Consider the following 27,639-nt stretch of genomic DNA (forward strand, 5'->3'; position numbering starts at 1 on the left):
TTCAAGCAGATTTGATGCCTTTCGGAGACAATTTTTCATTGAATAGGATTGTAGCTGATTTGTGGCAGCAGGAAATAAGTTGTAGTCAAAAGAATCTTCAATAGATGGTCGCAGGTCAAATCAGTATTGTATGGCTCGTAACGCGTTGCGTGCAGCCCGGCTAGCTCAGTCGGTAGAGCATGAGACTCTTAATCTCAGGGTCGTGGGTTCGAGCCCCACACTGGGCGGCGCAAAATTTTGTGTCTACGCGGATCCAACATGCGCCCCTCTCGTGAGCCTTGCGTAATGAACGTAACGGGTTACGACGATGCCTAGCTTCGTATGAATATCAGAGGAACGGTATTTGAAGCTGAAAGTGACTCTGAAATGAAATAAATGTGTTGTTTTGGAATTTTAGTTGTACATCGATATAGTGTGAGATGTGTAGGAAAGCAGCAGCTGTGCTAACTAAATGCAAATAATGGTCGCTCATGCGGTGCGTTTCGAGCTGAAGGGCTCCGATTCACTACTCTGTAAGAACAAAGTACCCGAAAAGGGCGCTAGGAGGCGCCTCCTTAGCTCAGTGGCAGAGCGCTGGTCTAGTAAACCAGAGGTCGTGAGTTCGATCCTCACAGGAGGCAAATGAATTTTGTAACAGCCCCTCCCACCGTGGCCCTTTCGAAAAAAGCGGTCAAGGATAAAAAAAATTATGAATGGGTGCGGTATTTAAGAAATGCTCTCGCAAATGAATAGTGTGAATGGTGCTATTAAAGTGGGCACCAGAATCTGCAGCTTTTGGCAGTCTCCGGAGAATGCCGACGTGAAATACTTAGTTCTTGTGATGTATTTTCTACCCCTGATAAAGACCCTCGCGATTGTCGTCGTCGTCGTCGTCGTCGTCGTCGTCGTCGTCGTCATCGTCGGCGCCGCCGCCGCCGCTTTGGTAATAGCGACAACTCGCCATTGTATCACATAGGGTGAGGTACCTTCTGCAAGCGACTGAGATGGCACTAAGCGATTGAAGCTGATTTGCCACCTCTTGTTTGATCAGCGTCATAAGGGCTTGAATGTAACTTGCGATGGGACACAGCAAGAAGTAGCGTCGTACTTTTAGTACTGAAATTTGAGATGGAGAACTGCGTCAAAGATGGGAAATTCATTCTGCCAAGTGTACAAATGGCGAAAATGAAGTGTGTGTGGAGAAGTATACTGCACCAGTGACCGTGTGGCCTAATGGATAAGGCGTCGGACTTCGGATCCGAAGATTGCAGGTTCGAATCCTGTCACGGTCGAGTTTTTCCTGTTCTGCAAAAGATGCATGCTGTTTTACTGTGTTGTTTGAGTACTCTAAAACTAGTTGGAAGTTGCTGCTGTCCGCTTCCTGGCTGCAAAACCGGCGTCTACCAGAAGCACAAGCAAGACAAGGGTGATCTGTAGCGAAGTTTTCGGCACAGTGCCGTTCAGGAGAGTTTTTGTTGGAACTACTGCATCTGATTCAGGAGCCAAGGGCTACGCCACAGGCGTCTGCGCACTGTCGAGCATGTGTGTTGAATTATGGTGCTGATAGCCACGTATCATTTCAAGCAGATTTGATGCCTTTCGGAGACAATTTTTCATTGAATAGGATTGTAGCTGATTTGTGGCAGCAGGAAATAAGTTGTAGTCAAAAGAATCTTCAATAGATGGTCGCAGGTCAAATCAGTATTGTATGGCTCGTAACGCGTTGCGTGCAGCCCGGCTAGCTCAGTCGGTAGAACATGAGACTCTTAATCTCAGGGTCGTGGGTTCGAGCCCCACGCTGGGCGGCGCAAAATTTTGTGTCTACGCGGATCCAACATGCGCCCCTCTCGTGAGCCTTGCGTAATGAACGTAACGGGTTACGACGATGCCTAGCTTCGTATGAATATCAGAGGAACGGTATTTGAAGCTGAAAGTGACTCTGAAATGAAATAAATGTGTTGTTTGGGAATTTTAGTTGTACATCGATATAGTGTGAGATGTGTAGGAAAGCAGCAGCTGTGCTAACTAAATGCAAATAATGGTCGCTCATGCGGTGCGTTTCGAGCTGAAGGGCTCCGATTCACTACTCTGTAAGAACAAAGTACCCGAGAAGGGCGCTAGGAGGCGCCTCCTTAGCTCAGTGGCAGAGCGCTGGTCTAGTAAACCAGAGGTCGTGAGTTCGATCCTCACAGGAGGCAAATGAATTTTGTAACAGCCCCTCCCACCGTGGCCCTTTCGAAAAAAGCGGTCAAGGATAAAAAAAATTATGAATGGGTGCGGTATTTAAGAAATACTCTCGCAAATGAATAGTGTGAATGGTGCTATTAAAGTGGGCACCAGAATCTGCAGCTTTTGGCAGTCTGCGGAGAATGCCGACGTGAAATACTTAGTTCTTGTGATGTATTTTCTACCCCTGATAAAGACCCTCGCGATTGTCGTCGTCGTCGTCGTCGGCGGCGCCGCCGCCGCCGCTTTGGTAATAGCGACAACTCGCCATTGTATCACATAGGGTGAGGTACCTTCTGCAAGCGACTGAGATGGCACTAAGCGATTGAAGCTGATTTGCCACCTCTTGTTTGATCAGCGTCATAAGGGCTTGAATGTAACTTGCGATGGGACACAGCAAGAAGTAGCGTCGTACTTTTAGTACTGAAATTTGAGATGGAGAACTGCGTCAAAGATGGGAAATTCATTCTGCCAAGTGTACAAATGGCGAAAATGAAGTGTGTGTGGAGAAGTATACTGCACCAGTGACCGTGTGGCCTAATGGATAAGGCGTCGGACTTCGGATCCGAAGATTGCAGGTTCGAATCCTGTCACAGTCGAGTTTTTCCTGTTCTGCAAAAGATGCATGCTGTTTTACTGTGTTGTTTGAGTACTCTAAAACTAGTTGGAAGTTGCTGCTGTCCGCTTCCTGGCTGCAAAACCGGCGTCTACCAGAAGCACAAGCAAGACAAGGGTGATCTGTAGCGAAGTTTTCGGCACAGTGCCGTTCAGGAGAGTTTTTGTTGGAACTACTGCATCTGATTCAGGAGCCAAGGGCTACGCCACAGGCGTCTGCGCACTGTCGAGCATGTGTGTTGAATAATGGTGCTGATAGCCACGTATCATTTCAAGCAGATTTGATGCCTTTCGCAGACAATTTTTCATTGAATAGGATTGTAGCTGATTTGTGGCAGCAGGAAATAAGTTGTAGTCAAAAGAATCTTCAATAGATGGTCGCAGGTCAAATCAGTATTGTATGGCTCGTAACGCGTTGCGTGCAGCCCGGCTAGCTCAGTCGGTAGAGCATGAGACTTTTAATCTCAGGGTCGTGGGTTCGAGCCCCACACTGGGCGGCGCAAAATTTTGTGTCTACGCGGATCCAACATGCGCCCCTCTCGTGAGCCTTGCGTAATGAACGTAACGGGTTACGACGATGCCTAGCTTCGTATGAATATCAGAGGAACGGTATTTGAAGCTGAAAGTGACTCTGAAATGAAATAAATGTGTTGTTTTGGAATTTTAGTTGTACATCGATATAGTGTGAGATGTGTAGGAAAGCAGCAGCTGTGCTAACTGAATGCAAATAATGGTCGCTCATGCGGTGCGTTTCGAGCTGAAGGGCTCCGATTCACTACTCTGTAAGAACAAAGTACCCGAAAAGGGCGCTAGGAGGCGCCTCCTTAGCTCAGTGGCAGAGCGCTGGTCTAGTAAACCAGAGGTCGTGAGTTCGATCCTCACAGGAGGCAAATGAATTTTGTAACAGCCCCTCCCACCGTGGCCCTTTCGAAAAAAGCGGTCAAGGATAAAAAAAATTATGAATGGGTGCGGTATTTAAGAAATGCTCTCGCAAATGAATAGTGTGAATGGTGCTATTAAAGTGGGCACCAGAATCTGCAGCTTTTGGCAGTCTGCGGAGAATGCCGACGTGAAATACTTAGTTCTTGTGATGTATTATCTACCCCTGATAAAGACCCTCGCGATTGTCGTCGTCGTCGTCGTCGTCGTCGGCGCCGCCGCCGCCGCTTTGGTAATAGCGACAACTCGCCATTGTAACACATAGGGTGAGGTACCTTCTGCAAGCGACTGAGATGGCACTAAGCGATTGAAGCTGATTTGCCACCTCTTGTTTGATCAGCGTCATAAGGGCTTGAATGTAACTTGCGATGGGACACAGCAAGAAGTAGCGTCGTACTTTTAGTACTGAAATTTGAGATGGAGAACTGCGTCAAAGATGGGAAATTCATTCTGCCAAGTGTACAAATGGCGAAAATGAAGTGTGTGTGGAGAAGTATACTGCACCAGTGACCGTGTGGCCTAATGGATAAGGCGTCGGACTTCGGATCCGAAGATTGCAGGTTCGAATCCTGTCACGGTCGAGTTTTTCCTGTTCTGCAAAAGATGCATGCTGTTTTACTGTGTTGTTTGAGTACTCTAAAACTAGTTGGAAGTTGCTGCTGTCCGCTTCCTGGCTGCAAAACCGGCGTCTACCAGAAGCACAAGCAAGACAAGGGTGATCTGTAGCGAAGTTTTCGGCACAGTGCCGTTCAGGAGAGTTTTTGTTGGAACTACTGCATCTGATTCAGGAGCCAAGGGCTACGCCACAGGCGTCTGCGCACTGTCGAGCATGTGTGTTGAATAATGGTGCTGATAGCCGCGTATCATTTCAAGCAGATTTGATGCCTTTCGCAGACAATTTTTCATTGAATAGGATTGTAGCTGATTTGTGGCAGCAGGAAATAAGTTGTAGTCAAAAGAAACTTCAATAGATGGTCGCAGGTCAAATCAGTATTGTATGGCTCGTAACGCGTTGCGTGCAGCCCGGCTAGCTCAGTCGGTAGAGCATGAGACTCTTAATCTCAGGGTCGTGGGTTCGAGCCCCACACTGGGCGGCGCAAAATTTTGTGTCTACGCGGATCCAACATGCGCCCCTCTCGTGAGCCTTGCGTAATGAACGTAACGGGTTACGACGATGCCTAGCTTCGTATGAATATCAGAGGAACGGTATTTGAAGCTGAAAGTGACTCTGAAATGAAATAAATGTGTTGTTTTGGAATTTTAGTTGTACATCGATATAGTGTGAGATGTGTAGGAAAGCAGCAGCTGTGCTAACTAAATGCAAATAATGGTCGCTCATGCGGTGCGTTTCGAGCTGAAGGGCTCCGATTCACTACTCTGTAAGAACAAAGTACCCGAAAAGGGCGCTAGGAGGCGCCTCCTTAGCTCAGTGGCAGAGCGCTGGTCTAGTAAACCAGAGGTCGTGAGTTCGATCCTCACAGGAGGCAAATGAATTTTGTAACAGCCCCTCCCACCGTGGCCCTTTCGAAAAAAGCGGTCAAGGATAAAAAAAATTATGAATGGGTGCGGTATTTAAGAAATGCTCTCGCAAATGAATAGTGTGAATGGTGCTATTAAAGTGGGCACCAGAATCTGCAGCTTTTGGCAGTCTCCGGAGAATGCCGACGTGAAATACTTAGTTCTTGTGATGTATTTTCTACCCCTGATAAAGACCCTCGCGATTGTCGTCGTCGTCGTCGTCGTCGTCGGCGCCGCCGCCGCCGCTTTGGTAATAGCGACAACTCGCCATTGTATCACATAGGGTGAGGTACCTTCTGCAAGCGACTGAGATGGCACTAAGCGATTGAAGCTGATTTGCCACCTCTTGTTTGATCAGCGTCATAAGGGCTTGAATGTAACTTGCGATGGGACACAGCAAGAAGTAGCGTCGTACTTTTAGTACTGAAATTTGAGATGGAGAACTGCGTCAAAGATGGGAAATTCATTCTGCCAAGTGTACAAATGGCGAAAATGAAGTGTGTGTGGAGAAGTATACTGCACCAGTGACCGTGTGGCGTAATGGATAAGGCGTCGGACTTCGGATCCGAAGATTGCAGGTTCGAATCCTGTCACGGTCGAGTTTTTCCTGTTCTGCAAAAGATGCATGCTGTTTTACTGTGTTGTTTGAGTACTCTAAAACTAGTTGGAAGTTGCTGCTGTCCGCTTCCTGGCTGCAAAACCGGCGTCTACCAGAAGCACAAGCAAGACAAGGGTGATCTGTAGCGAAGTTTTCGGCACAGTGCCGTTCAGGAGAGTTTTTGTTGGAACTACTGCATCTGATTCAGGAGCCAAGGGCTACGCCACAGGCGTCTGCGCACTGTCGAGCATGTGTGTTGAATAATGGTGCTGATAGCCACGTATCATTTCAAGCAGATTTGATGCCTTTCGCAGACAATTTTTCATTGAATAGGATTGTAGCTGATTTGTGGCAGCAGGAAATAAGTTGTAGTCAAAAGAATCTTCAATAGATGGTCGCAGGTCAAATCAGTATTGTATGGCTCGTAACGCGTTGCGTGCAGCCCGGCTAGCTCAGTCGGTAGAGCATGAGACTCTTAATCTCAGGGTCGTGGGTTCGAGCCCCACGCTGGGCGGCGCAAAATTTTGTGTCTACGCGGATCCAACATGCGCCCCTCTCGTGAGCCTTGCGTAATGAACGTAACGGGTTACGACGATGCCTAGCTTCGTATGAATATCAGAGGAACGGTATTTGAAGCTGAAAGTGACTCTGAAATGAAATAAATGTGTTGTTTTGGAATTTTAGTTGTACATCGATATAGTGTGAGATGTGTAGGAAAGCAGCAGCTGTGCTAACTAAATGCAAATAATGGTCGCTCATGCGGTGCGTTTCGAGCTGAAGGGCTCCGATTCACTACTCTGTAAGAACAAAGTACCCGAGAAGGGCGCTAGGAGGCGCCTCCTTAGCTCAGTGGCAGAGCGCTGGTCTAGTAAACCAGAGGTCGTGAGTTCGATCCTCACAGGAGGCAAATGAATTTTGTAACAGCCCCTCCCACCGTGGCCCTTTCGAAAAAAGCGGTCAAGGATAAAAAAAATTATGAATGGGTGCGGTATTTAAGAAATGCTCTCGCAAATGAATAGTGTGAATGGTGCTATTAAAGTGGGCACCAGAATCTGCAGCTTTTGGCAGTCTCCGGAGAATGCCGACGTGAAATACTTAGTTCTTGTGATGTATTTTCTACCCCTGATAAAGACCCTCGCGATTGTCGTCGTCGTCGTCGTCGTCGTCGTCGTCGTCGTCGTCGGCGCCGCCGCCGCCGCTTTGGTAATAGCGACAACTCGCCATTGTATCACATAGGGTGAGGTACCTTCTGCAAGCGACTGAGATGGCACTAAGCGATTGAAGCTGATTTGCCACCTCTTGTTTGATCAGCGTCATAAGGGCTTGAATGTAACTTGCGATGGGACACAGCAAGAAGTAGCGTCGTACTTTTAGTACTGAAATTTGAGATGGAGAACTGCGTCAAAGATGGGAAATTCATTCTGCCAAGTGTACAAATGGCGAAAATGAAGTGTGTGTGGAGAAGTATACTGCACCAGTGACCGTGTGGCCTAATGGATAAGGCGTCGGACTTCGGATCCGAAGATTGCAGGTTCGAATCCTGTCACGGTCGAGTTTTTCCTGTTCTGCAAAAGATGCATGCTGTTTTACTGTGTTGTTTGAGTACTCTAAAACTAGTTGGAAGTTGCTGCTGTCCGCTTCCTGGCTGCAAAACCGGCGTCTACCAGAAGCACAAGCAAGACAAGGGTGATCTGTAGCGAAGTTTTCGGCACAGTGCCGTTCAGGAGAGTTTTTGTTGGAACTACTGCATCTGATTCAGGAGCCAAGGGCTACGCCACAGGCGTCTGCGCACTGTCGAGCATGTGTGTTGAATAATGGTGCTGATAGCCACGTATCATTTCAAGCAGATTTGATGCCTTTCGCAGACAATTTTTCATTGAATAGGATTGTAGCTGATTTGTGGCAGCAGGAAATAAGTTGTAGTCAAAAGAATCTTCAATAGATGGTCGCAGGTCAAATCAGTATTGTATGGCTCGTAACGCGTTGCGTGCAGCCCGGCTAGCTCAGTCGGTAGAGCATGAGACTCTTAATCTCAGGGTCGTGGGTTCGAGCCCCACGCTGGGCGGCGCAAAATTTTGTGTCTACGCGGATCCAACATGCGCCCGTCTCGTGAGCCTTGCGTAATGAACGTAACGGGTTACGAAGATGCCTAGCTTCGTATGAATATCAGAGGAACGGTATTTGAAGCTGAAAGTGACTCTGAAATGAAATAAATGTGTTGTTTTGGAATTTTAGTTGTACATCGATATAGTGTGAGATGTGTAGGAAAGCAGCAGCTGTGCTAACTAAATGCAAATAATGGTCGCTCATGCGGTGCGTTTCGAGCTGAAGGGCTCCGATTCACTACTCTGTAAGAACAAAGTACCCGAAAAGGGCGCTAGGAGGCGCCCCCTTAGCTCAGTGGCAGAGCGCTGGTCTAGTAAACCAGAGGTCGTGAGTTCGATCCTCACAGGAGGCAAATGAATTTTGTAACAGCCCCTCCCACCGTGGCCCTTTCGAAAAAAGCGGTCAAGGATAAAAAAAATTATGAATGGGTGCGGTATTTAAGAAATGCTCTCGCAAATGAATAGTGTGAATGGTGCTATTAAAGTGGGCACCAGAATCTGCAGCTTTTGGCAGTCTGCGGAGAATGCCGACGTGAAATACTTAGTTCTTGTGATGTATTTTCTACCCTTGATAAAGACCCTCGCGATTGTCGTCGTCGTCGTCGGCGCCGCCGCCGCCGCTTTGGTAATAGCGACAACTCGCCATTGTATCACATAGGGTGAGGTACCTTCTGCAAGCGACTGAGATGGCACTAAGCGATTGAAGCTGATTTGCCACCTCTTGTTTGATCAGCGTCATAAGGGCTTGAATGTAACTTGCGATGGGACACAGCAAGAAGTAGCGTCGTACTTTTAGTACTGAAATTTGAGATGGAGAACTGCGTCAAAGATGGGAAATTCATTCTGCCAAGTGTACAAATGGCGAAAATGAAGTGTGTGTGGAGAAGTATACTGCACCAGTGACCGTGTGGCCTAATGGATAAGGCGTCGGACTTCGGATCCGAAGATTGCAGGTTCGAATCCTGTCACGGTCGAGTTTTTCCTGTTCTGCAAAAGATGCATGCTGTTTTACTGTGTTGTTTGAGTACTCTAAAACTAGTTGGAAGTTGCTGCTGTCCGCTTCCTGGCTGCAAAACCGGCGTCTACCAGAAGCACAAGCAAGACAAGGGTGATCTGTAGCGAAGTTTTCGGCACAGTGCCGTTCAGGAGAGTTTTTGTTGGAACTACTGCATCTGATTCAGGAGCCAAGGGCTACGCCACAGGCGTCTGCGCACTGTCGAGCATGTGTGTTGAATAATGGTGCTGATAGCCACGTATCATTTCAAGCAGATTTGATGCCTTTCGGAGACAATTTTTCATTGAATAGGATTGTAGCTGATTTGTGGCAGCAGGAAATAAGTTGTAGTCAAAAGAATCTTCAATAGATGGTCGCAGGTCAAATCAGTATTGTATGGCTCGTAACGCGTTGCGTGCAGCCCGGCTAGCTCAGTCGTTAGAACATGAGACTCTTAATCTCAGGGTCGTGGGTTCGAGCCCCACGCTGGGCGGCGCAAAATTTTGTGTCTACGCGGATCCAACATGCGCCCCTCTCGTGAGCCTTGCGTAATGAACGTAACGTGTTACGACGATGCCTAGCTTCGTATGAATATCAGAGGAACGGTATTTGAAGCTGAAAGTGACTCTGAAATGAAATAAATGTGTTGTTTTGGAATTTTAGTTGTACATCGATATAGTGTGAGATGTGTAGGAAAGCAGCAGCTGTGCTAACTAAATGCAAATAATGGTCGCTCATGCGGTGCGTTTCGAGCTGAAGGGCTCCGATTCACTACTCTGTAAGAACAAAGTACCCGAGAAGGGCGCTAGGAGGCGCCTCCTTAGCTCAGTGGCAGAGCGCTGGTCTAGTAAACCAGAGGTCGTGAGTTCGATCCTCACAGGAGGCAAATGAATTTTGTAACAGCCCCTCCCACCGTGGCCCTTTCGAAAAAAGCGGTCAAGGATAAAAAAAATTATGAATGGGTGCGGTATTTAAGAAATACTCTCGCAAATGAATAGTGTGAATGGTGCTATTAAAGTGGGCACCAGAATCTGCAGCTTTTGGCAGTCTCCGGAGAATGCCGACGTGAAATACTTAGTTCTTGTGATGTATTTTCTACCCCTGATAAAGACCCTCGCGATTGTCGTCGTCGTCGTCGTCGTCGGCGCCGCCGCCGCCGCTTTGGTAATAGCGACAACTCGCCATTGTATCACATAGGGTGAGGTACCTTCTGCAAGCGACTGAGATGGCACTAAGCGATTGAAGCTGATTTGCCACCTCTTGTTTGATCAGCGTCATAAGGGCTTGAATGTAACTTGCGATGGGACACAGCAAGAAGTAGCGTCGTACTTTTAGTACTGAAATTTGAGATGGAGAACTGCGTCAAAGATGGGAAATTCATTCTGCCAAGTGTACAAATGGCGAAAATGAAGTGTGTGTGGAGAAGTATACTGCACCAGTGACCGTGTGGCCTAATGGATAAGGCGTCGGACTTCGGATCCGAAGATTGCAGGTTCGAATCCTGTCACGGTCGAGTTTTTCCTGTTCTGCAAAAGATGCATGCTGTTTTACTGTGTTGTTTGAGTACTCTAAAACTAGTTGGAAGTTGCTGCTGTCCGCTTCCTGGCTGCAAAACCGGCGTCTACCAGAAGCACAAGCAAGACAAGGGTGATCTGTAGCGAAGTTTTCGGCACAGTGCCGTTCAGGAGAGTTTTTGTTGGAACTACTGCATCTGATTCAGGAGCCAAGGGCTACGCCACAGGCGTCTGCGCACTGTCGAGCATGTGTGTTGAATTATGGTGCTGATAGCCACGTATCATTTCAAGCAGATTTGATGCCTTTCGGAGACAATTTTTCATTGAATAGGATTGTAGCTGATTTGTGGCAGCAGGAAATAAGTTGTAGTCAAAAGAATCTTCAATAGATGGTCGCAGGTCAAATCAGTATTGTATGGCTCGTAACGCGTTGCGTGCAGCCCGGCTAGCTCAGTCGGTAGAACATGAGACTCTTAATCTCAGGGTCGTGGGTTCGAGCCCCACGCTGGGCGGCGCAAAATTTTGTGTCTACGCGGATCCAACATGCGCCCCTCTCGTGAGCCTTGCGTAATGAACGTAACGTGTTACGACGATGCCTAGCTTCGTATGAATATCAGAGGAACGGTATTTGAAGCTGAAAGTGACTCTGAAATGAAATAAATGTGTTTTTTTGGAATTTTAGTTGTACATCGATATAGTGTGAGATGTGTAGGAAAGCAGCAGCTGTGCTAACTAAATGCAAATAATGGTCGCTCATGCGGTGCGTTTCGAGCTGAAGGGCTCCGATTCACTACTCTGTAAGAACAAAGTACCCGAGAAGGGCGCTAGGAGGCGCCTCCTTAGCTCAGTGGCAGAGCGCTGGTCTAGTAAACCAGAGGTCGTGAGTTCGATCCTCACAGGAGGCAAATGAATTTTGTAACAGCCCCTCCCACCGTGGCCCTTTCGAAAAAAGCGGTCAAGGATAAAAAAAATTATGAATGGGTGCGGTATTTAAGAAATACTCTCGCAAATGAATAGTGTGAATGGTGCTATTAAAGTGGGCACCAGAATCTGCAGCTTTTGGCAGTCTGCGGAGAATGCCGACGTGAAATACTTAGTTCTTGTGATGTATTTTCTACCCCTGATAAAGACCCTCGCGATTGTCGTCGTCGTCGTCGGCGCCGCCGCCGCCGCTTTGGTAATAGCGACAACTCGCCATTGTATCACATAGGGTGAGGTACCTTCTGCAAGCGACTGAGATGGCACTAAGCGATTGAAGCTGATTTGCCACCTCTTGTTTGATCAGCGTCATAAGGGCTTGAATGTAACTTGCGATGGGACACAGCAAGAAGTAGCGTCGTACTTTTAGTACTGAAATTTGAGATGGAGAACTGCGTCAAAGATGGGAAATTCATTCTGCCAAGTGTACAAATGGCGAAAATGAAGTGTGTGTGGAGAAGTATACTGCACCAGTGACCGTGTGGCCTAATGGATAAGGCGTCGGACTTCGGATCCGAAGATTGCAGGTTCGAATCCTGTCACGGTCGAGTTTTTCCTGTTCTGCAAAAGATGCATGCTGTTTTACTGTGTTGTTTGAGTACTCTAAAACTAGTTGGAAGTTGCTGCTGTCCGCTTCCTGGCTGCAAAACCGGCGTCTACCAGAAGCACAAGCAAGACAAGGGTGATCTGTAGCGAAGTTTTCGGCACAGTGCCGTTCAGGAGAGTTTTTGTTGGAACTACTGCATCTGATTCAGGAGCCAAGGGCTACGCCACAGGCGTCTGCGCACTGTCGAGCATGTGTGTTGAATAATGGTGCTGATAGCCACGTATCATTTCAAGCAGATTTGATGCCTTTCGGAGACAATTTTTCATTGAATAGGATTGTAGCTGATTTGTGGCAGCAGGAAATAAGTTGTAGTCAAAAGAATCTTCAATAGATGGTCGCAGGTCAAATCAGTATTGTATGGCTCGTAACGCGTTGCGTGCAGCCCGGCTAGCTCAGTCGTTAGAACATGAGACTCTTAATCTCAGGGTCGTGGGTTCGAGCCCCACGCTGGGCGGCGCAAAATTTTGTGTCTACGCGGATCCAACATGCGCCCCTCTCGTGAGCCTTGCGTAATGAACGTAACGTGTTACGACGATGCCTAGCTTCGTATGAATATCAGAGGAACGGTATTTGAAGCTGAAAGTGACTCTGAAATGAAATAAATGTGTTGTTTTGGAATTTTAGTTGTACATCGATATAGTGTGAGATGTGTAGGAAAGCAGCAGCTGTGCTAACTAAATGCAAATAATGGTCGCTCATGCGGTGCGTTTCGAGCTGAAGGGCTCCGATTCACTACTCTGTAAGAACAAAGTACCCGAGAAGGGCGCTAGGAGGCGCCTCCTTAGCTCAGTGGCAGAGCACTGGTCTAGTAAACCAGAGGTCGTGAGTTCGATCCTCACAGGAGGCAAATGAATTTTGTAACAGCCCCTCCCACCGTGGCCCTTTCGAAAAAAGCGGTCAAGGATAAAAAAAATTATGAATGGGTGCGGTATTTAAGAAATACTCTCGCAAATGAATAGTGTGAATGGTGCTATTAAAGTGGGCACCAGAATCTGCAGCTTTTGGCAGTCTGCGGAGAATGCCGACGTGAAATACTTAGTTCTTGTGATGTATTTTCTACCCCTGATAAAGACCCTCGCGATTGTCGTCGTCGTCGTCGGCGCCGCCGCCGCCGCTTTGGTAATAGCGACAACTCGCCATTGTATCACATAGGGTGAGGTACCTTCTGCAAGCGACTGAGATGGCACTAAGCGATTGAAGCTGATTTGCCACCTCTTGTTTGATCAGCGTCATAAGGGCTTGAATGTAACTTGCGATGGGACACAGCAAGAAGTAGCGTCGTACTTTTAGTACTGAAATTTGAGATGGAGAACTGCGTCAAAGATGGGAAATTCATTCTGCCAAGTGTACAAATGGCGAAAATGAAGTGTGTGTGGAGAAGTATACTGCACCAGTGACCGTGTGGCCTAATGGATAAGGCGTCGGACTTCGGATCCGAAGATTGCAGGTTCGAATCCTGTCACGGTCGAGTTTTTCCTGTTCTGCAAAAGATGCATGCTGTTTTACTGTGTTGTTTGAGTACTCTAAAACTAGTTGGAAGTTGCTGCTGTCCGCTTCCTGGCTGCAAAACCGGCGTCTACCAGAAGCACAAGCAAGACAAGGGTGATCTGTAGCGAAGTTTTCGGCACAGTGCCGTTCAGGAGAGTTTTTGTTGGAACTACTGCATCTGATTCAGGAGCCAAGGGCTACGCCACAGGCGTCTGCGCACTGTCGAGCATGTGTGTTGAATTATGGTGCTGATAGCCACGTATCATTTCAAGCAGATTTGATGCCTTTCGGAGACAATTTTTCATTGAATAGGATTGTAGCTGATTTGTGGCAGCAGGAAATAAGTTGTAGTCAAAAGAATCTTCAATAGATGGTCGCAGGTCAAATCAGTATTGTATGGCTCGTAACGCGTTGCGTGCAGCCCGGCTAGCTCAGTCGGTAGTACATGAGACTCTTAATCTCAGGGTCGTGGGTTCGAGCCCCACGCTGGGCGGCGCAAAATTTTGTGTCTACGCGGATCCAACATGCGCCCCTCTCGTGAGCCTTGCGTAATGAACGTAACGTGTTACGACGATGCCTAGCTTCGTATGAATATCAGAGGAACGGTATTTGAAGCTGAAAGTGACTCTGAAATGAAATAAATGTGTTTTTTTGGAATTTTAGTTGTACATCGATATAGTGTGAGATGTGTAGGAAAGCAGCAGCTGTGCTAACTAAATGCAAATAATGGTCGCTCATGCGGTGCGTTTCGAGCTGAAGGGCTCCGATTCACTACTCTGTAAGAACAAAGTACCCGAGAAGGGCGCTAGGAGGCGCCTCCTTAGCTCAGTGGCAGAGCGCTGGTCTAGTAAACCAGAGGTCGTGAGTTCGATCCTCACAGGAGGCAAATGAATTTTGTAACAGCCCCTCCCACCGTGGCCCTTTCGAAAAAAGCGGTCAAGGATAAAAAAAATTATGAATGGGTGCGGTATTTAAGAAATACTCTCGCAAATGAATAGTGTGAATGGTGCTATTAAAGTGGGCACCAGAATCTGCAGCTTTTGGCAGTCTGCGGAGAATGCCGACGTGAAATACTTAGTTCTTGTGATGTATTTTCTACCCCTGATAAAGACCCTCGCGATTGTCGTCGTCGTCGTCGGCGCCGCCGCCGCCGCTTTGGTAATAGCGACAACTCGCCATTGTATCACATAGGGTGAGGTACCTTCTGCAAGCGACTGAGATGGCACTAAGCGATTGAAGCTGATTTGCCACCTCTTGTTTGATCAGCGTCATAAGGGCTTGAATGTAACTTGCGATGGGACACAGCAAGAAGTAGCGTCGTACTTTTAGTACTGAAATTTGAGATGGAGAACTGCGTCAAAGATGGGAAATTCATTCTGCCAAGTGTACAAATGGCGAAAATGAAGTGTGTGTGGAGAAGTATACTGCACCAGTGACCGTGTGGCCTAATGGATAAGGCGTCGGACTTCGGATCCGAAGATTGCAGGTTCGAATCCTGTCACGGTCGAGTTTTTCCTGTTCTGCAAAAGATGCATGCTGTTTTACTGTGTTGTTTGAGTACTCTAAAACTAGTTGGAAGTTGCTGCTGTCCGCTTCCTGGCTGCAAAACCGGCGTCTACCAGAAGCACAAGCAAGACAAGGGTGATCTGTAGCGAAGTTTTCGGCACAGTGCCGTTCAGGAGAGTTTTTGTTGGAACTACTGCATCTGATTCAGGAGCCAAGGGCTACGCCACAGGCGTCTGCGCACTGTCGAGCATGTGTGTTGAATAATGGTGCTGATAGCCACGTATCATTTCAAGCAGATTTGATGCCTTTCGGAGACAATTTTTCATTGAATAGGATTGTAGCTGATTTGTGGCAGCAGGAAATAAGTTGTAGTCAAAAGAATCTTCAATAGATGGTCGCAGGTCAAATCAGTATTGTATGGCTCGTAACGCGTTGCGTGCAGCCCGGCTAGCTCAGTCGGTAGTACATGAGACTCTTAATCTCAGGGTCGTGGGTTCGAGCCCCACGCTGGGCGGCGCAAAATTTTGTGTCTACGCGGATCCAACATGCGCCCCTCTCGTGAGCCTTGCGTAATGAACGTAACGTGTTACGACGATGCCTAGCTTCGTATGAATATCAGAGGAACGGTATTTGAAGCTGAAAGTGACTCTGAAATGAAATAAATGTGTTGTTTTGGAATTTTAGTTGTACATCGATATAGTGTGAGATGTGTAGGAAAGCAGCAGCTGTGCTAACTAAATGCAAATAATGGTCGCTCATGCGGTGCGTTTCGAGCTGAAGGGCTCCGATTCACTACTCTGTAAGAACAAAGTACCCGAGAAGGGCGCTAGGAGGCGCCTCCTTAGCTCAGTGGCAGAGCGCTGGTCTAGTAAACCAGAGGTCGTGAGTTCGATCCTCACAGGAGGCAAATGAATTTTGTAACAGCCCCTCCCACCGTGGCCCTTTCGAAAAAAGCGGTCAAGGATAAAAAAAATTATGAATGGGTGCGGTATTTAAGAAATACTCTCGCAAATGAATAGTGTGAATGGTGCTATTAAAGTGGGCACCAGAATCTGCAGCTTTTGGCAGTCTGCGGAGAATGCCGACGTGAAATACTTAGTTCTTGTGATGTATTTTCTACCCCTGATAAAGACCCTCGCGATTGTCGTCGTCGTCGTCGGCGCCGCCGCCGCCGCTTTGGTAATAGCGACAACTCGCCATTGTATCACATAGGGTGAGGTACCTTCTGCAAGCGACTGAGATGGCACTAAGCGATTGAAGCTGATTTGCCACCTCTTGTTTGATCAGCGTCATAAGGGCTTGAATGTAACTTGCGATGGGACACAGCAAGAAGTAGCGTCGTACTTTTAGTACTGAAATTTGAGATGGAGAACTGCGTCAAAGATGGGAAATTCATTCTGCCAAGTGTACAAATGGCGAAAATGAAGTGTGTGTGGAGAAGTATACTGCACCAGTGACCGTGTGGCCTAATGGATAAGGCGTCGGACTTCGGATCCGAAGATTGCAGGTTCGAATCCTGTCACGGTCGAGTTTTTCCTGTTCTGCAAAAGATGCATGCTGTTTTACTGTGTTGTTTGAGTACTCTAAAACTAGTTGGAAGTTGCTGCTGTCCGCTTCCTGGCTGCAAAACCGGCGTCTACCAGAAGCACAAGCAAGACAAGGGTGATCTGTAGCGAAGTTTTCGGCACAGTGCCGTTCAGGAGAGTTTTTGTTGGAACTACTGCATCTGATTCAGGAGCCAAGGGCTACGCCACAGGCGTCTGCGCACTGTCGAGCATGTGTGTTGAATTATGGTGCTGATAGCCACGTATCATTTCAAGCAGATTTGATGCCTTTCGGAGACAATTTTTCATTGAATAGGATTGTAGCTGATTTGTGGCAGCAGGAAATAAGTTGTAGTCAAAAGAATCTTCAATAGATGGTCGCAGGTCAAATCAGTATTGTATGGCTCGTAACGCGTTGCGTGCAGCCCGGCTAGCTCAGTCGGTAGAACATGAGACTCTTAATCTCAGGGTCGTGGGTTCGAGCCCCACGCTGGGCGGCGCAAAATTTTGTGTCTACGCGGATACAACATGCGCCCCTCTCGTGAGCCTTGCGTAATGAACGTAACGTGTTACGACGATGCCTAGCTTCGTATGAATATCAGAGGAACGGTATTTGAAGCTGAAAGTGACTCTGAAATGAAATAAATGTGTTTTTTTGGAATTTTAGTTGTACATCGATATAGTGTGAGATGTGTAGGAAAGCAGCAGCTGTGCTAACTAAATGCAAATAATGGTCGCTCATGCGGTGCGTTTCGAGCTGAAGGGCTCCGATTCACTACTCTGTAAGAACAAAGTACCCGAGAAGGGCGCTAGGAGGCGCCTCCTTAGCTCAGTGGCAGAGCGCTGGTCTAGTAAACCAGAGGTCGTGAGTTCGATCCTCACAGGAGGCAAATGAATTTTGTAACAGCCCCTCCCACCGTGGCCCTTTCGAAAAAAGCGGTCAAGGATAAAAAAAATTATGAATGGGTGCGGTATTTAAGAAATACTCTCGCAAATGAATAGTGTGAATGGTGCTATTAAAGTGGGCACCAGAATCTGCAGCTTTTGGCAGTCTGCGGAGAATGCCGACGTGAAATACTTAGTTCTTGTGATGTATTTTCTACCCCTGATAAAGACCCTCGCGATTGTCGTCGTCGTCGTCGGCGCCGCCGCCGCCGCTTTGGTAATAGCGACAACTCGCCATTGTATCACATAGGGTGAGGTACCTTCTGCAAGCGACTGAGATGGCACTAAGCGATTGAAGCTGATTTGCCACCTCTTGTTTGATCAGCGTCATAAGGGCTTGAATGTAACTTGCGATGGGACACAGCAAGAAGTAGCGTCGTACTTTTAGTACTGAAATTTGAGATGGAGAACTGCGTCAAAGATGGGAAATTCATTCTGCCAAGTGTACAAATGGCGAAAATGAAGTGTGTGTGGAGAAGTATACTGCACCAGTGACCGTGTGGCCTAATGGATAAGGCGTCGGACTTCGGATCCGAAGATTGCAGGTTCGAATCCTGTCACGGTCGAGTTTTTCCTGTTCTGCAAAAGATGCATGCTGTTTTACTGTGTTGTTTGAGTACTCTAAAACTAGTTGGAAGTTGCTGCTGTCCGCTTCCTGGCTGCAAAACCGGCGTCTACCAGAAGCACAAGCAAGACAAGGGTGATCTGTAGCGAAGTTTTCGGCACAGTGCCGTTCAGGAGAGTTTTTGTTGGAACTACTGCATCTGATTCAGGAGCCAAGGGCTACGCCACAGGCGTCTGCGCACTGTCGAGCATGTGTGTTGAATAATGGTGCTGATAGCCACGTATCATTTCAAGCAGATTTGATGCCTTTCGCAGACAATTTTTCATTGAATAGGATTGTAGCTGATTTGTGGCAGCAGGAAATAAGTTGTAGTCAAAAGAATCTTCAATAGATGGTCGCAGGTCAAATCAGTATTGTATGGCTCGTAACGCGTTGCGTGCAGCCCGGCTAGCTCAGTCGGTAGAGCATGAGACTCTTAATCTCAGGGTCGTGGGTTCGAGCCCCACACTGGGCGGCGCAAAATTTTGTGTCTACGCGGATCCAACATGCGCCCCTCTCGTGAGCCTTGCGTAATGAACGTAACGGGTTACGACGATGCCTAGCTTCGTATGAATATCAGAGGAACGGTATTTGAAGCTGAAAGTGACTCTGAAATGAAATAAATGTGTTGTTTTGGAATTTTAGTTGTACATCGATATAGTGTGAGATGTGTAGGAAAGCAGCAGCTGTGCTAACTAAATGCAAATAATGGTCGCTCATGCGGTGCGTTTCGAGCTGAAGGGCTCCGATTCACTACTCTGTAAGAACAAAGTACCCGAAAAGGGCGCTAGGAGGCGCCTCCTTAGCTCAGTGGCAGAGCGCTGGTCTAGTAAACCAGAGGTCGTGAGTTCGATCCTCACAGGAGGCAAATGAATTTTGTAACAGCCCCTCCCACCGTGGCCCTTTCGAAAAAAGCGGTCAAGGATAAAAAAAATTATGAATGGGTGCGGTATTTAAGAAATGCTCTCGCAAATGAATAGTGTGAATGGTGCTATTACAGTGGGCACCAGAATCTGCAGCTTTTGGCAGTCTCCGGAGAATGCCGACGTGAAATACTTAGTTCTTGTGATGTATTTTCTACCCCTGATAAAGACCCTCGCGATTGTCGTCGTCGTCGTCGGCGCCGCCGCCGCCGCTTTGGTAATAGCGACAACTCGCCATTGTATCACATAGGGTGAGGTACCTTCTGCAAGCGACTGAGATGGCACTAAGCGATTGAAGCTGATTTGCCACCTCTTGTTTGATCAGCGTCATAAGGGCTTGAATGTAACTTGCGATGGGACACAGCAAGAAGTAGCGTCGTACTTTTAGTACTGAAATTTGAGATGGAGAACTGCGTCAAAGATGGGAAATTCATTCTGCCAAGTGTACAAATGGCGAAAATGAAGTGTGTGTGGAGAAGTATACTGCACCAGTGACCGTGTGGCCTAATGGATAAGGCGTCGGACTTCGGATCCGAAGATTGCAGGTTCGAATCCTGTCACGGTCGAGTTTTTCCTGTTCTGCAAAAGATGCATGCTGTTTTACTGTGTTGTTTGAGTACTCTAAAACTAGTTGGAAGTTGCTGCTGTCCGCTTCCTGGCTGCAAAACCGGCGTCTACCAGAAGCACAAGCAAGACAAGGGTGATCTGTAGCGAAGTTTTCGGCACAGTGCCGTTCAGGAGAGTTTTTGTTGGAACTACTGCATCTGATTCAGGAGCCAAGGGCTACGCCACAGGCGTCTGCGCACTGTCGAGCATGTGTGTTGAATAATGGTGCTGATAGCCACGTATCATTTCAAGCAGATTTGATGCCTTTCGCAGACAATTTTTCATTGAATAGGATTGTAGCTGATTTGTGGCAGCAGGAAATAAGTTGTAGTCAAAAGAATCTTCAATAGATGGTCGCAGGTCAAATCAGTATTGTATGGCTCGTAACGCGTTGCGTGCAGCCCGGCTAGCTCAGTCGGTAGAGCATGAGACTCTTAATCTCAGGGTCGTGGGTTCGAGCCCCACACTGGGCGGCGCAAAATTTTGTGTCTACGCGGATCCAACATGCGCCCCTCTCGTGAGCCTTGCGTAATGAACGTAACGGGTTACGACGATGCCTAGCTTCGTATGAATATCAGAGGAACGGTATTTGAAGCTGAAAGTGACTCTGAAATGAAATAAATGTGTTGTTTTGGAATTTTAGTTGTACATCGATATAGTGTGAGATGTGTAGGAAAGCAGCAGCTGTGCTAACTAAATGCAAATAATGGTCGCTCATGCGGTGCGTTTCGAGCTGAAGGGCTCCGATTCACTACTCTGTAAGAACAAAGTACCCGAAAAGGGCGCTAGGAGGCGCCTCCTTAGCTCAGTGGCAGAGCGCTGGTCTAGTAAACCAGAGGTCGTGAGTTCGATCCTCACAGGAGGCAAATGAATTTTGTAACAGCCCCTCCCACCGTGGCCCTTTCGAAAAAAGCGGTCAAGGATAAAAAAAATTATGAATGGGTGCGGTATTTAAGAAATGCTCTCGCAAATGAATAGTGTGAATGGTGCTATTACAGTGGGCACCAGAATCTGCAGCTTTTGGCAGTCTCCGGAGAATGCCGACGTGAAATACTTAGTTCTTGTGATGTATTTTCTACCCCTGATAAAGACCCTCGCGATTGTCGTCGTCGTCGTCGTCGGCGCCGCCGCCGCCGCTTTGGTAATAGCGACAACTCGCCATTGTATCACATAGGGTGAGGTACCTTCTGCAAGCGACTGAGATGGCACTAAGCGATTGAAGCTGATTTGCCACCTCTTGTTTGATCAGCGTCATAAGGGCTTGAATGTAACTTGCGATGGGACACAGCAAGAAGTAGCGTCGTACTTTTAGTACTGAAATTTGAGATGGAGAACTGCGTCAAAGATGGGAAATTCATTCTGCCAAGTGTACAAATGGCGAAAATGAAGTGTGTGTGGAGAAGTATACTGCACCAGTGACCGTGTGGCCTAATGGATAAGGCGTCGGACTTCGGATCCGAAGATTGCAGGTTCGAATCCTGTCACGGTCGAGTTTTTCCTGTTCTGCAAAAGATGCATGCTGTTTTACTGTGTTGTTTGAGTACTCTAAAACTAGTTGGAAGTTGCTGCTGTCCGCTTCCTGGCTGCAAAACCGGCGTCTACCAGAAGCACAAGCAAGACAAGGGTGATCTGTAGCGAAGTTTTCGGCACAGTGCCGTTCAGGAGAGTTTTTGTTGGAACTACTGCATCTGATTCAGGAGCCAAGGGCTACGCCACAGGCGTCTGCGCACTGTCGAGCATGTGTGTTGAATAATGGTGCTGATAGCCACGTATCATTTCAAGCAGATTTGATGCCTTTCGCAGACAATTTTTCATTGAATAGGATTGTAGCTGATTTGTGGCAGCAGGAAATAAGTTGTAGTCAAAAGAATCTTCAATAGATGGTCGCAGGTCAAATCAGTATTGTATGGCTCGTAACGCGTTGCGTGCAGCCCGGCTAGCTCAGTCGGTAGAACATGAGACTCTTAATCTCAGGGTCGTGGGTTCGAGCCCCACGCTGGGCGGCGCAAAATTTTGTGTCTACGCGGATCCAACATGCGCCCCTCTCGTGAGCCTTGCGTAATGAACGTAACGTGTTACGACGATGCCTAGCTTCGTATGAATATCAGAGGAACGGTATTTGAAGCTGAAAGTGACTCTGAAATGAAATAAATGTGTTGTTTTGGAATTTTAGTTGTATATCGATATAGTGTGAGATGTGTAGGAAAGCAGCAGCTGTGCTAACTAAATGCAAATAATGGTCGCTCATGCGGTGCGTTTCGAGCTGAAGGGCTCCGATTCACTACTCTGTAAGAACAAAGTACCCGAGAAGGGCGCTAGGAGGCGCCTCCTTAGCTCAGTGGCAGAGCGCTGGTCTAGTAAACCAGAGGTCGTGAGTTCGATCCTCCCAGGAGGCAAATGAATTTCGTAACAGCCCCTCCCACCGTGGCCCTTTCGAAAAAAGCGGTCAAGGATAAAAAAAATTATGAATGGGTGCGGTATTTAAGAAATGCTCTCGCAAATGAATAGTGTGAATGGTGCTATTACAGTGGGCACCAGAATGTGCAGCTTTTGGCAGTCTCCGGAGAATGCCGACGTGAAATACTTAGTTCTTGTGATGTATTTTCTACCCCTGATAAAGACCCTCGCGATTGTCGTCGTCGTCGTCGGCGCCGCCGCCGCCGCTTTGGTAATAGCGACAACTCGCCATTGTATCACATAGGGTGAGGTACCTTCTGCAAGCGACTGAGATGGCACTAAGCGATTGAAGCTGATTTGCCACCTCTTGTTTGATCAGCGTCATAAGGGCTTGAATGTAACTTGCGATGGGACACAGCAAGAAGTAGCGTCGTACTTTTAGTACTGAAATTTGAGATGGAGAACTGCGTCAAAGATGGGAAATTCATTCTGCCAAGTGTACAAATGGCGAAAATGAAGTGTGTGTGGAGAAGTATACTGCACCAGTGACCGTGTGGCCTAATGGATAAGGCGTCGGACTTCGGATCCGAAGATTGCAGGTTCGAATCCTGTCACGGTCGAGTTTTTCCTGTTCTGCAAAAGATGCATGCTGTTTTACTGTGTTGTTTGAGTACTCTAAAACTAGTTGGAAGTTGCTGCTGTCCGCTTCCTGGCTGCAAAACCGGCGTCTACCAGAAGCACAAGCAAGACAAGGGTGATCTGTAGCGAAGTTTTCGGCACAGTGCCGTTCAGGAGAGTTTTTGTTGGAACTACTGCATCTGATTCAGGAGCCAAGGGCTACGCCACAGGCGTCTGCGCACTGTCGAGCATGTGTGTTGAATAATGGTGCTGATAGCCACGTATCATTTCAAGCAGATTTGATGCCTTTCGCAGACAATTTTTCATTGAATAGGATTGTAGCTGATTTGTGGCAGCAGGAAATAAGTTGTAGTCAAAAGAATCTTCAATAGATGGTCGCAGGTCAAATCAGTATTGTATGGCTCGTAACGCGTTGCGTGCAGCCCGGCTAGCTCAGTCGGTAGAACATGAGACTCTTAATCTCAGGGTCGTGGGTTCGAGCCCCACGCTGGGCGGCGCAAAATTTTGTGTCTACGCGGATCCAACATGCGCCCCTCTCGTGAGCCTTGCGTAATGAACGTAACGTGTTACGACGATGCCTAGCTTCGTATGAATATCAGAGGAACGGTATTTGAAGCTGAAAGTGACTCTGAAATGAAATAAATGTGTTGTTTTGGAATTTTAGGTGTACATCGATATAGTGTGAGATGTGTAGGAAAGCAGCAGCTGTGCTAACTAAATGCAAATAATGGTCGCTCATGCGGTGCGTTTCGAGCTGAAGGGCTCCGATTCACTACTCTGTAAGAACAAAGTACCCGAGAAGGGCGCTAGGAGGCGCCTCCTTAGCTCAGTGGCAGAGCGCTGGTCTAGTAAACCAGAGGTCGTGAGTTCGATCCTCACAGGAGGCAAATGAATTTCGTAACAGCCCCTCCCACCGTGGCCCTTTCGAAAAAAGCGGTCAAGGATAAAAAAAATTATGAATGGGTGCGGTATTTAAGAAATGCTCTCGCAAATGAAAAGTGTGAATGGTGCTATTAAAGTGGGCACCAGAATCTGCAGCTTTTGGCAGTCTCCGGAGAATGCCGACGTGAAATACTTAGTTCTTGTGATGTATTTTCTACCCCTGATAAAGACCCTCGCGATTGTCGTCGTCGTCGTCGTCGTCGTCGTCGTCGTCGGCGCCGCCGCCGCCGCTTTGGTAATAGCGACAACTCGCCATTGTATCACATAGGGTGAGGTACCTTCTGCAAGCGACTGAGATGGCACTAAGCGATTGAAGCTGATTTGCCACCTCTTGTTTGATCAGCGTCATAAGGGCTTGAATGTAACTTGCGATGGGACACAGCAAGAAGTAGCGTCGTACTTTTAGTACTGAAATTTGAGATGGAGAACTGCGTCAAAGATGGGAAATTCATTCTGCCAAGTGTACAAATGGCGAAAATGAAGTGTGTGTGGAGAAGTATACTGCACCAGTGACCGTGTGGCCTAATGGATAAGGCGTCGGACTTCGGATCCGAAGATTGCAGGTTCGAATCCTGTCACGGTCGAGTTTTTCCTGTTCTGCAAAAGATGCATGCTGTTTTACTGTGTTGTTTGAGTACTCTAAAACTAGTTGGAAGTTGCTGCTGTCCGCTTCCTGGCTGCAAAACCGGCGTCTACCAGAAGCACAAGCAAGACAAGGGTGATCTGTAGCGAAGTTTTCGGCACAGTGCCGTTCAGGAGAGTTTTTGTTGGAACTACTGCATCTGATTCAGGAGCCAAGGGCTACGCCACAGGCGTCTGCGCACTGTCGAGCATGTGTGTTGAATAATGGTGCTGATAGCCACGTATCATTTCAAGCAGATTTGATGCCTTTCGCAGACAATTTTTCATTGAATAGGATTGTAGCTGATTTGTGGCAGCAGGAAATAAGTTGTAGTCAAAAGAATCTTCAATAGATGGTCGCAGGTCAAATCAGTATTGTATGGCTCGTAACGCGTTGCGTGCAGCCCGGCTAGCTCAGTCGGTAGAGCATGAGACTCTTAATCTCAGGGTCGTGGGTTCGAGCCCCACGCTGGGCGGCGCAAAATTTTGTGTCTACGCGGATCCAACATGCGCCCCTCTCGTGAGCCTTGCGTAATGAACGTAACGGGTTACGACGATGCCTAGCTTCGTATGAATATCAGAGGAACGGTATTTGAAGCTGAAAGTGACTCTGAAATGAAATAAATGTGTTGTTTTGGAATTTTAGTTGTACATCGATATAGTGTGAGATGTGTAGGAAAGCAGCAGCTGTGCTAACTAAATGCAAATAATGGTCGCTCATGCGGTGCGTTTCGAGCTGAAGGGCTCCGATTCACTACTCTGTAAGAACAAAGTACCCGAAAAGGGCGCTAGGAGGCGCCTCCTTAGCTCAGTGGCAGAGCGCTGGTCTAGTAAACCAGAGGTCGTGAGTTCGATCCTCACAGGAGGCAAATGAATTTTGTAACAGCCCCTCCCACCGTGGCCCTTTCGAAAAAAGCGGTCAAGGATAAAAAAAATTATGAATGGGTGCGGTATTTAAGAAATGCTCTCGCAAATGAATAGTGTGAATGGTGCTATTAAAGTGGGCACCAGAATCTGCAGCTTTTGGCAGTCTCCGGAGAATGCCGACGTGAAATACTTAGTTCTTGTGATGTATTTTCTACCCCTGATAAAGACCCTCGCGATTGTCGTCGTCGTCGTCGTCGTCGGCGCCGCCGCCGCCGCTTTGGTAATAGCGACAACTCGCCATTGTATCACATAGGGTGAGGTACCTTCTGCAAGCGACTGAGATGGCACTAAGCGATTGAAGCTGATTTGCCACCTCTTGTTTGATCAGCGTCATAAGGGCTTGAATGTAACTTGCGATGGGACACAGCAAGAAGTAGCGTCGTACTTTTAGTACTGAAATTTGAGATGGAGAACTGCGTCAAAGATGGGAAATTCATTCTGCCAAGTGTACAAATGGCGAAAATGAAGTGTGTGTGGAGAAGTATACTGCACCAGTGACCGTGTGGCCTAATGGATAAGGCGTCGGACTTCGGATCCGAAGATTGCAGGTTCGAATCCTGTCACGGTCGAGTTTTTCCTGTTCTGCAAAAGATGCATGCTGTTTTACTGTGTTGTTTGAGTACTCTAAAACTAGTTGGAAGTTGCTGCTGTCCGCTTCCTGGCTGCAAAACCGGCGTCTACCAGAAGCACAAGCAAGACAAGGGTGATCTGTAGCGAAGTTTTCGGCACAGTGCCGTTCAGGAGAGTTTTTGTTGGAACTACTGCATCTGATTCAGGAGCCAAGGGCTACGCCACAGGCGTCTGCGCACTGTCGAGCATGTGTGTTGAATAATGGTGCTGATAGCCACGTATCATTTCAAGCAGATTTGATGCCTTTCGCAGACAATTTTTCATTGAATAGGATTGTAGCTGATTTGTGGCAGCAGGAAATAAGTTGTAGTCAAAAGAATCTTCAATAGATGGTCGCAGGTCAAATCAGTATTGTATGGCTCGTAACGCGTTGCGTGCAGCCCGGCTAGCTCAGTCGGTAGAGCATGAGACTCTTAATCTCAGGGTCGTGGGTTCGAGCCCCACGCTGGGCGGCGCAAAATTTTGTGTCTACGCGGATCCAACATGCGCCCCTCTCGTGAGCCTTGCGTAATGAACGTAACGGGTTACGACGATGCCTAGCTTCGTATGAATATCAGAGGAACGGTATTTGAAGCTGAAAGTGACTCTGAAATGAAATAAATGTGTTGTTTTGGAATTTTAGTTGTACATCGATATAGTGTGAGATGTGTAGGAAAGCAGCAGCTGTGCTAACTAAATGCAAATAATGGTCGCTCATGCGGTGCGTTTCGAGCTGAAGGGCTCCGATTCACTACTCTGTAAGAACAAAGTACCCGAAAAGGGCGCTAGGAGGCGCCTCCTTAGCTCAGTGGCAGAGCGCTGGTCTAGTAAACCAGAGGTCGTGAGTTCGATCCTCACAGGAGGCAAATGAATTTTGTAACAGCCCCTCCCACCGTGGCCCTTTCGAAAAAAGCGGTCAAGGATAAAAAAAATTATGAATGGGTGCGGTATTTAAGAAATGCTCTCGCAAATGAATAGTGTGAATGGTGCTATTAAAGTGGGCACCAGAATCTGCAGCTTTTGGCAGTCTCCGGAGAATGCCGACGTGAAATACTTAGTTCTTGTGATGTATTTTCTACCCCTGATAAAGACCCTCGCGATTGTCGTCGTCGTCGTCGGCGCCGCCGCCGCCGCTTTGGTAATAGCGACAACTCGCCATTGTATCACATAGGGTGAGGTACCTTCTGCAAGCGACTGAGATGGCACTAAGCGATTGAAGCTGATTTGCCACCTCTTGTTTGATCAGCGTCATAAGGGCTTGAATGTAACTTGCGATGGGACACAGCAAGAAGTAGCGTCGTACTTTTAGTACTGAAATTTGAGATGGAGAACTGCGTCAAAGATGGGAAATTCATTCTGCCAAGTGTACAAATGGCGAAAATGAAGTGTGTGTGGAGAAGTACACTGCACCAGTGACCGTGTGGCCTAATGGATAAGGCGTCGGACTTCGGATCCGAAGATTGCAGGTTCGAATCCTGTCACGGTCGAGTTTTTCCTGTTCTGCAAAAGATGCATGCTGTTTTACTGTGTTGTTTGAGTACTCTAAAACTAGTTGGAAGTTGCTGCTGTCCGCTTCCTGGCTGCAAAACCGGCGTCTACCAGAAGCACAAGCAAGACAAGGGTGATCTGTAGCGAAGTTTTCGGCACAGTGCCGTTCAGGAGAGTTTTTGTTGGAACTACTGCATCTGATTCAGGAGCCAAGGGCTACGCCACAGGCGTCTGCGCACTGTCGAGCATGTGTGTTGAATAATGGTGCTGATAGCCACGTATCATTTCAAGCAGATTTGATGCCTTTCGCAGACAATTTTTCATTGA

The 27,639-nt window shown here is 47.5% G+C and overlaps 54 non-coding genes across 54 annotated transcripts; all 54 read left to right on the top strand.

The window, feature by feature from the left end:
* The first annotated feature begins 154 nt into the window (after positions 1–154).
* Positions 155–227, top strand: Trnak-cuu (transfer RNA lysine (anticodon CUU)). Its single transcript has one exon. It is a non-coding gene; the product is annotated as a tRNA-Lys (tRNA).
* Positions 228–548: 321 nt separating this feature from the next.
* Trnat-agu (transfer RNA threonine (anticodon AGU)) lies at positions 549–620 on the top strand. The gene has a single exon. It is a non-coding gene; the product is annotated as a tRNA-Thr (tRNA).
* A 578-nt stretch (positions 621–1,198) lies between these two features.
* Positions 1,199–1,271, top strand: Trnar-ucg (transfer RNA arginine (anticodon UCG)). The gene has a single exon. It is a non-coding gene; the product is annotated as a tRNA-Arg (tRNA).
* A 440-nt stretch (positions 1,272–1,711) lies between these two features.
* On the top strand, positions 1,712–1,784 carry Trnak-cuu (transfer RNA lysine (anticodon CUU)). The gene has a single exon. It is a non-coding gene; the product is annotated as a tRNA-Lys (tRNA).
* A 321-nt stretch (positions 1,785–2,105) lies between these two features.
* Positions 2,106–2,177, top strand: Trnat-agu (transfer RNA threonine (anticodon AGU)). Its single transcript has one exon. It is a non-coding gene; the product is annotated as a tRNA-Thr (tRNA).
* A 554-nt stretch (positions 2,178–2,731) lies between these two features.
* On the top strand, positions 2,732–2,804 carry Trnar-ucg (transfer RNA arginine (anticodon UCG)). Its single transcript has one exon. It is a non-coding gene; the product is annotated as a tRNA-Arg (tRNA).
* Positions 2,805–3,244: 440 nt separating this feature from the next.
* Trnak-uuu (transfer RNA lysine (anticodon UUU)) lies at positions 3,245–3,317 on the top strand. Its single transcript has one exon. It is a non-coding gene; the product is annotated as a tRNA-Lys (tRNA).
* A 321-nt stretch (positions 3,318–3,638) lies between these two features.
* Trnat-agu (transfer RNA threonine (anticodon AGU)) lies at positions 3,639–3,710 on the top strand. Its single transcript has one exon. It is a non-coding gene; the product is annotated as a tRNA-Thr (tRNA).
* Positions 3,711–4,267: 557 nt separating this feature from the next.
* Positions 4,268–4,340, top strand: Trnar-ucg (transfer RNA arginine (anticodon UCG)). Its single transcript has one exon. It is a non-coding gene; the product is annotated as a tRNA-Arg (tRNA).
* A 440-nt stretch (positions 4,341–4,780) lies between these two features.
* On the top strand, positions 4,781–4,853 carry Trnak-cuu (transfer RNA lysine (anticodon CUU)). The gene has a single exon. It is a non-coding gene; the product is annotated as a tRNA-Lys (tRNA).
* A 321-nt stretch (positions 4,854–5,174) lies between these two features.
* Trnat-agu (transfer RNA threonine (anticodon AGU)) lies at positions 5,175–5,246 on the top strand. The gene has a single exon. It is a non-coding gene; the product is annotated as a tRNA-Thr (tRNA).
* Positions 5,247–5,803: 557 nt separating this feature from the next.
* On the top strand, positions 5,804–5,876 carry Trnar-ucg (transfer RNA arginine (anticodon UCG)). Its single transcript has one exon. It is a non-coding gene; the product is annotated as a tRNA-Arg (tRNA).
* A 440-nt stretch (positions 5,877–6,316) lies between these two features.
* On the top strand, positions 6,317–6,389 carry Trnak-cuu (transfer RNA lysine (anticodon CUU)). Its single transcript has one exon. It is a non-coding gene; the product is annotated as a tRNA-Lys (tRNA).
* Positions 6,390–6,710: 321 nt separating this feature from the next.
* Trnat-agu (transfer RNA threonine (anticodon AGU)) lies at positions 6,711–6,782 on the top strand. The gene has a single exon. It is a non-coding gene; the product is annotated as a tRNA-Thr (tRNA).
* A 572-nt stretch (positions 6,783–7,354) lies between these two features.
* On the top strand, positions 7,355–7,427 carry Trnar-ucg (transfer RNA arginine (anticodon UCG)). The gene has a single exon. It is a non-coding gene; the product is annotated as a tRNA-Arg (tRNA).
* Positions 7,428–7,867: 440 nt separating this feature from the next.
* Trnak-cuu (transfer RNA lysine (anticodon CUU)) lies at positions 7,868–7,940 on the top strand. The gene has a single exon. It is a non-coding gene; the product is annotated as a tRNA-Lys (tRNA).
* Positions 7,941–8,261: 321 nt separating this feature from the next.
* On the top strand, positions 8,262–8,333 carry Trnat-agu (transfer RNA threonine (anticodon AGU)). Its single transcript has one exon. It is a non-coding gene; the product is annotated as a tRNA-Thr (tRNA).
* A 548-nt stretch (positions 8,334–8,881) lies between these two features.
* Positions 8,882–8,954, top strand: Trnar-ucg (transfer RNA arginine (anticodon UCG)). Its single transcript has one exon. It is a non-coding gene; the product is annotated as a tRNA-Arg (tRNA).
* A 440-nt stretch (positions 8,955–9,394) lies between these two features.
* Trnak-cuu (transfer RNA lysine (anticodon CUU)) lies at positions 9,395–9,467 on the top strand. The gene has a single exon. It is a non-coding gene; the product is annotated as a tRNA-Lys (tRNA).
* A 321-nt stretch (positions 9,468–9,788) lies between these two features.
* Trnat-agu (transfer RNA threonine (anticodon AGU)) lies at positions 9,789–9,860 on the top strand. Its single transcript has one exon. It is a non-coding gene; the product is annotated as a tRNA-Thr (tRNA).
* Positions 9,861–10,414: 554 nt separating this feature from the next.
* Trnar-ucg (transfer RNA arginine (anticodon UCG)) lies at positions 10,415–10,487 on the top strand. The gene has a single exon. It is a non-coding gene; the product is annotated as a tRNA-Arg (tRNA).
* Positions 10,488–10,927: 440 nt separating this feature from the next.
* Trnak-cuu (transfer RNA lysine (anticodon CUU)) lies at positions 10,928–11,000 on the top strand. The gene has a single exon. It is a non-coding gene; the product is annotated as a tRNA-Lys (tRNA).
* Positions 11,001–11,321: 321 nt separating this feature from the next.
* Trnat-agu (transfer RNA threonine (anticodon AGU)) lies at positions 11,322–11,393 on the top strand. Its single transcript has one exon. It is a non-coding gene; the product is annotated as a tRNA-Thr (tRNA).
* A 548-nt stretch (positions 11,394–11,941) lies between these two features.
* On the top strand, positions 11,942–12,014 carry Trnar-ucg (transfer RNA arginine (anticodon UCG)). The gene has a single exon. It is a non-coding gene; the product is annotated as a tRNA-Arg (tRNA).
* Positions 12,015–12,454: 440 nt separating this feature from the next.
* Positions 12,455–12,527, top strand: Trnak-cuu (transfer RNA lysine (anticodon CUU)). The gene has a single exon. It is a non-coding gene; the product is annotated as a tRNA-Lys (tRNA).
* Positions 12,528–12,848: 321 nt separating this feature from the next.
* Positions 12,849–12,920, top strand: Trnat-agu (transfer RNA threonine (anticodon AGU)). The gene has a single exon. It is a non-coding gene; the product is annotated as a tRNA-Thr (tRNA).
* Positions 12,921–13,468: 548 nt separating this feature from the next.
* Trnar-ucg (transfer RNA arginine (anticodon UCG)) lies at positions 13,469–13,541 on the top strand. Its single transcript has one exon. It is a non-coding gene; the product is annotated as a tRNA-Arg (tRNA).
* Positions 13,542–13,981: 440 nt separating this feature from the next.
* Trnak-cuu (transfer RNA lysine (anticodon CUU)) lies at positions 13,982–14,054 on the top strand. Its single transcript has one exon. It is a non-coding gene; the product is annotated as a tRNA-Lys (tRNA).
* Positions 14,055–14,375: 321 nt separating this feature from the next.
* Positions 14,376–14,447, top strand: Trnat-agu (transfer RNA threonine (anticodon AGU)). Its single transcript has one exon. It is a non-coding gene; the product is annotated as a tRNA-Thr (tRNA).
* A 548-nt stretch (positions 14,448–14,995) lies between these two features.
* On the top strand, positions 14,996–15,068 carry Trnar-ucg (transfer RNA arginine (anticodon UCG)). Its single transcript has one exon. It is a non-coding gene; the product is annotated as a tRNA-Arg (tRNA).
* Positions 15,069–15,508: 440 nt separating this feature from the next.
* On the top strand, positions 15,509–15,581 carry Trnak-cuu (transfer RNA lysine (anticodon CUU)). The gene has a single exon. It is a non-coding gene; the product is annotated as a tRNA-Lys (tRNA).
* Positions 15,582–15,902: 321 nt separating this feature from the next.
* On the top strand, positions 15,903–15,974 carry Trnat-agu (transfer RNA threonine (anticodon AGU)). The gene has a single exon. It is a non-coding gene; the product is annotated as a tRNA-Thr (tRNA).
* Positions 15,975–16,522: 548 nt separating this feature from the next.
* Trnar-ucg (transfer RNA arginine (anticodon UCG)) lies at positions 16,523–16,595 on the top strand. The gene has a single exon. It is a non-coding gene; the product is annotated as a tRNA-Arg (tRNA).
* Positions 16,596–17,035: 440 nt separating this feature from the next.
* On the top strand, positions 17,036–17,108 carry Trnak-cuu (transfer RNA lysine (anticodon CUU)). The gene has a single exon. It is a non-coding gene; the product is annotated as a tRNA-Lys (tRNA).
* A 321-nt stretch (positions 17,109–17,429) lies between these two features.
* On the top strand, positions 17,430–17,501 carry Trnat-agu (transfer RNA threonine (anticodon AGU)). Its single transcript has one exon. It is a non-coding gene; the product is annotated as a tRNA-Thr (tRNA).
* A 548-nt stretch (positions 17,502–18,049) lies between these two features.
* Positions 18,050–18,122, top strand: Trnar-ucg (transfer RNA arginine (anticodon UCG)). The gene has a single exon. It is a non-coding gene; the product is annotated as a tRNA-Arg (tRNA).
* A 440-nt stretch (positions 18,123–18,562) lies between these two features.
* Trnak-cuu (transfer RNA lysine (anticodon CUU)) lies at positions 18,563–18,635 on the top strand. The gene has a single exon. It is a non-coding gene; the product is annotated as a tRNA-Lys (tRNA).
* A 321-nt stretch (positions 18,636–18,956) lies between these two features.
* Positions 18,957–19,028, top strand: Trnat-agu (transfer RNA threonine (anticodon AGU)). Its single transcript has one exon. It is a non-coding gene; the product is annotated as a tRNA-Thr (tRNA).
* A 548-nt stretch (positions 19,029–19,576) lies between these two features.
* Positions 19,577–19,649, top strand: Trnar-ucg (transfer RNA arginine (anticodon UCG)). Its single transcript has one exon. It is a non-coding gene; the product is annotated as a tRNA-Arg (tRNA).
* A 440-nt stretch (positions 19,650–20,089) lies between these two features.
* Positions 20,090–20,162, top strand: Trnak-cuu (transfer RNA lysine (anticodon CUU)). Its single transcript has one exon. It is a non-coding gene; the product is annotated as a tRNA-Lys (tRNA).
* Positions 20,163–20,483: 321 nt separating this feature from the next.
* Trnat-agu (transfer RNA threonine (anticodon AGU)) lies at positions 20,484–20,555 on the top strand. Its single transcript has one exon. It is a non-coding gene; the product is annotated as a tRNA-Thr (tRNA).
* Positions 20,556–21,106: 551 nt separating this feature from the next.
* Positions 21,107–21,179, top strand: Trnar-ucg (transfer RNA arginine (anticodon UCG)). Its single transcript has one exon. It is a non-coding gene; the product is annotated as a tRNA-Arg (tRNA).
* A 440-nt stretch (positions 21,180–21,619) lies between these two features.
* On the top strand, positions 21,620–21,692 carry Trnak-cuu (transfer RNA lysine (anticodon CUU)). The gene has a single exon. It is a non-coding gene; the product is annotated as a tRNA-Lys (tRNA).
* A 321-nt stretch (positions 21,693–22,013) lies between these two features.
* Positions 22,014–22,085, top strand: Trnat-agu (transfer RNA threonine (anticodon AGU)). Its single transcript has one exon. It is a non-coding gene; the product is annotated as a tRNA-Thr (tRNA).
* Positions 22,086–22,633: 548 nt separating this feature from the next.
* Positions 22,634–22,706, top strand: Trnar-ucg (transfer RNA arginine (anticodon UCG)). The gene has a single exon. It is a non-coding gene; the product is annotated as a tRNA-Arg (tRNA).
* Positions 22,707–23,146: 440 nt separating this feature from the next.
* Trnak-cuu (transfer RNA lysine (anticodon CUU)) lies at positions 23,147–23,219 on the top strand. The gene has a single exon. It is a non-coding gene; the product is annotated as a tRNA-Lys (tRNA).
* A 321-nt stretch (positions 23,220–23,540) lies between these two features.
* On the top strand, positions 23,541–23,612 carry Trnat-agu (transfer RNA threonine (anticodon AGU)). The gene has a single exon. It is a non-coding gene; the product is annotated as a tRNA-Thr (tRNA).
* A 566-nt stretch (positions 23,613–24,178) lies between these two features.
* Trnar-ucg (transfer RNA arginine (anticodon UCG)) lies at positions 24,179–24,251 on the top strand. The gene has a single exon. It is a non-coding gene; the product is annotated as a tRNA-Arg (tRNA).
* A 440-nt stretch (positions 24,252–24,691) lies between these two features.
* On the top strand, positions 24,692–24,764 carry Trnak-cuu (transfer RNA lysine (anticodon CUU)). Its single transcript has one exon. It is a non-coding gene; the product is annotated as a tRNA-Lys (tRNA).
* Positions 24,765–25,085: 321 nt separating this feature from the next.
* On the top strand, positions 25,086–25,157 carry Trnat-agu (transfer RNA threonine (anticodon AGU)). Its single transcript has one exon. It is a non-coding gene; the product is annotated as a tRNA-Thr (tRNA).
* Positions 25,158–25,711: 554 nt separating this feature from the next.
* Trnar-ucg (transfer RNA arginine (anticodon UCG)) lies at positions 25,712–25,784 on the top strand. The gene has a single exon. It is a non-coding gene; the product is annotated as a tRNA-Arg (tRNA).
* Positions 25,785–26,224: 440 nt separating this feature from the next.
* On the top strand, positions 26,225–26,297 carry Trnak-cuu (transfer RNA lysine (anticodon CUU)). The gene has a single exon. It is a non-coding gene; the product is annotated as a tRNA-Lys (tRNA).
* Positions 26,298–26,618: 321 nt separating this feature from the next.
* Positions 26,619–26,690, top strand: Trnat-agu (transfer RNA threonine (anticodon AGU)). The gene has a single exon. It is a non-coding gene; the product is annotated as a tRNA-Thr (tRNA).
* Positions 26,691–27,238: 548 nt separating this feature from the next.
* Positions 27,239–27,311, top strand: Trnar-ucg (transfer RNA arginine (anticodon UCG)). The gene has a single exon. It is a non-coding gene; the product is annotated as a tRNA-Arg (tRNA).
* Positions 27,312–27,639: the final 328 nt, after the last annotated feature.

Source organism: Schistocerca cancellata, unplaced genomic scaffold (genome assembly GCF_023864275.1).
Source record: "Schistocerca cancellata isolate TAMUIC-IGC-003103 unplaced genomic scaffold, iqSchCanc2.1 HiC_scaffold_1109, whole genome shotgun sequence".
In the NCBI taxonomy this organism is placed as follows: Eukaryota; Metazoa; Arthropoda; class Insecta; order Orthoptera; family Acrididae; genus Schistocerca; species Schistocerca cancellata.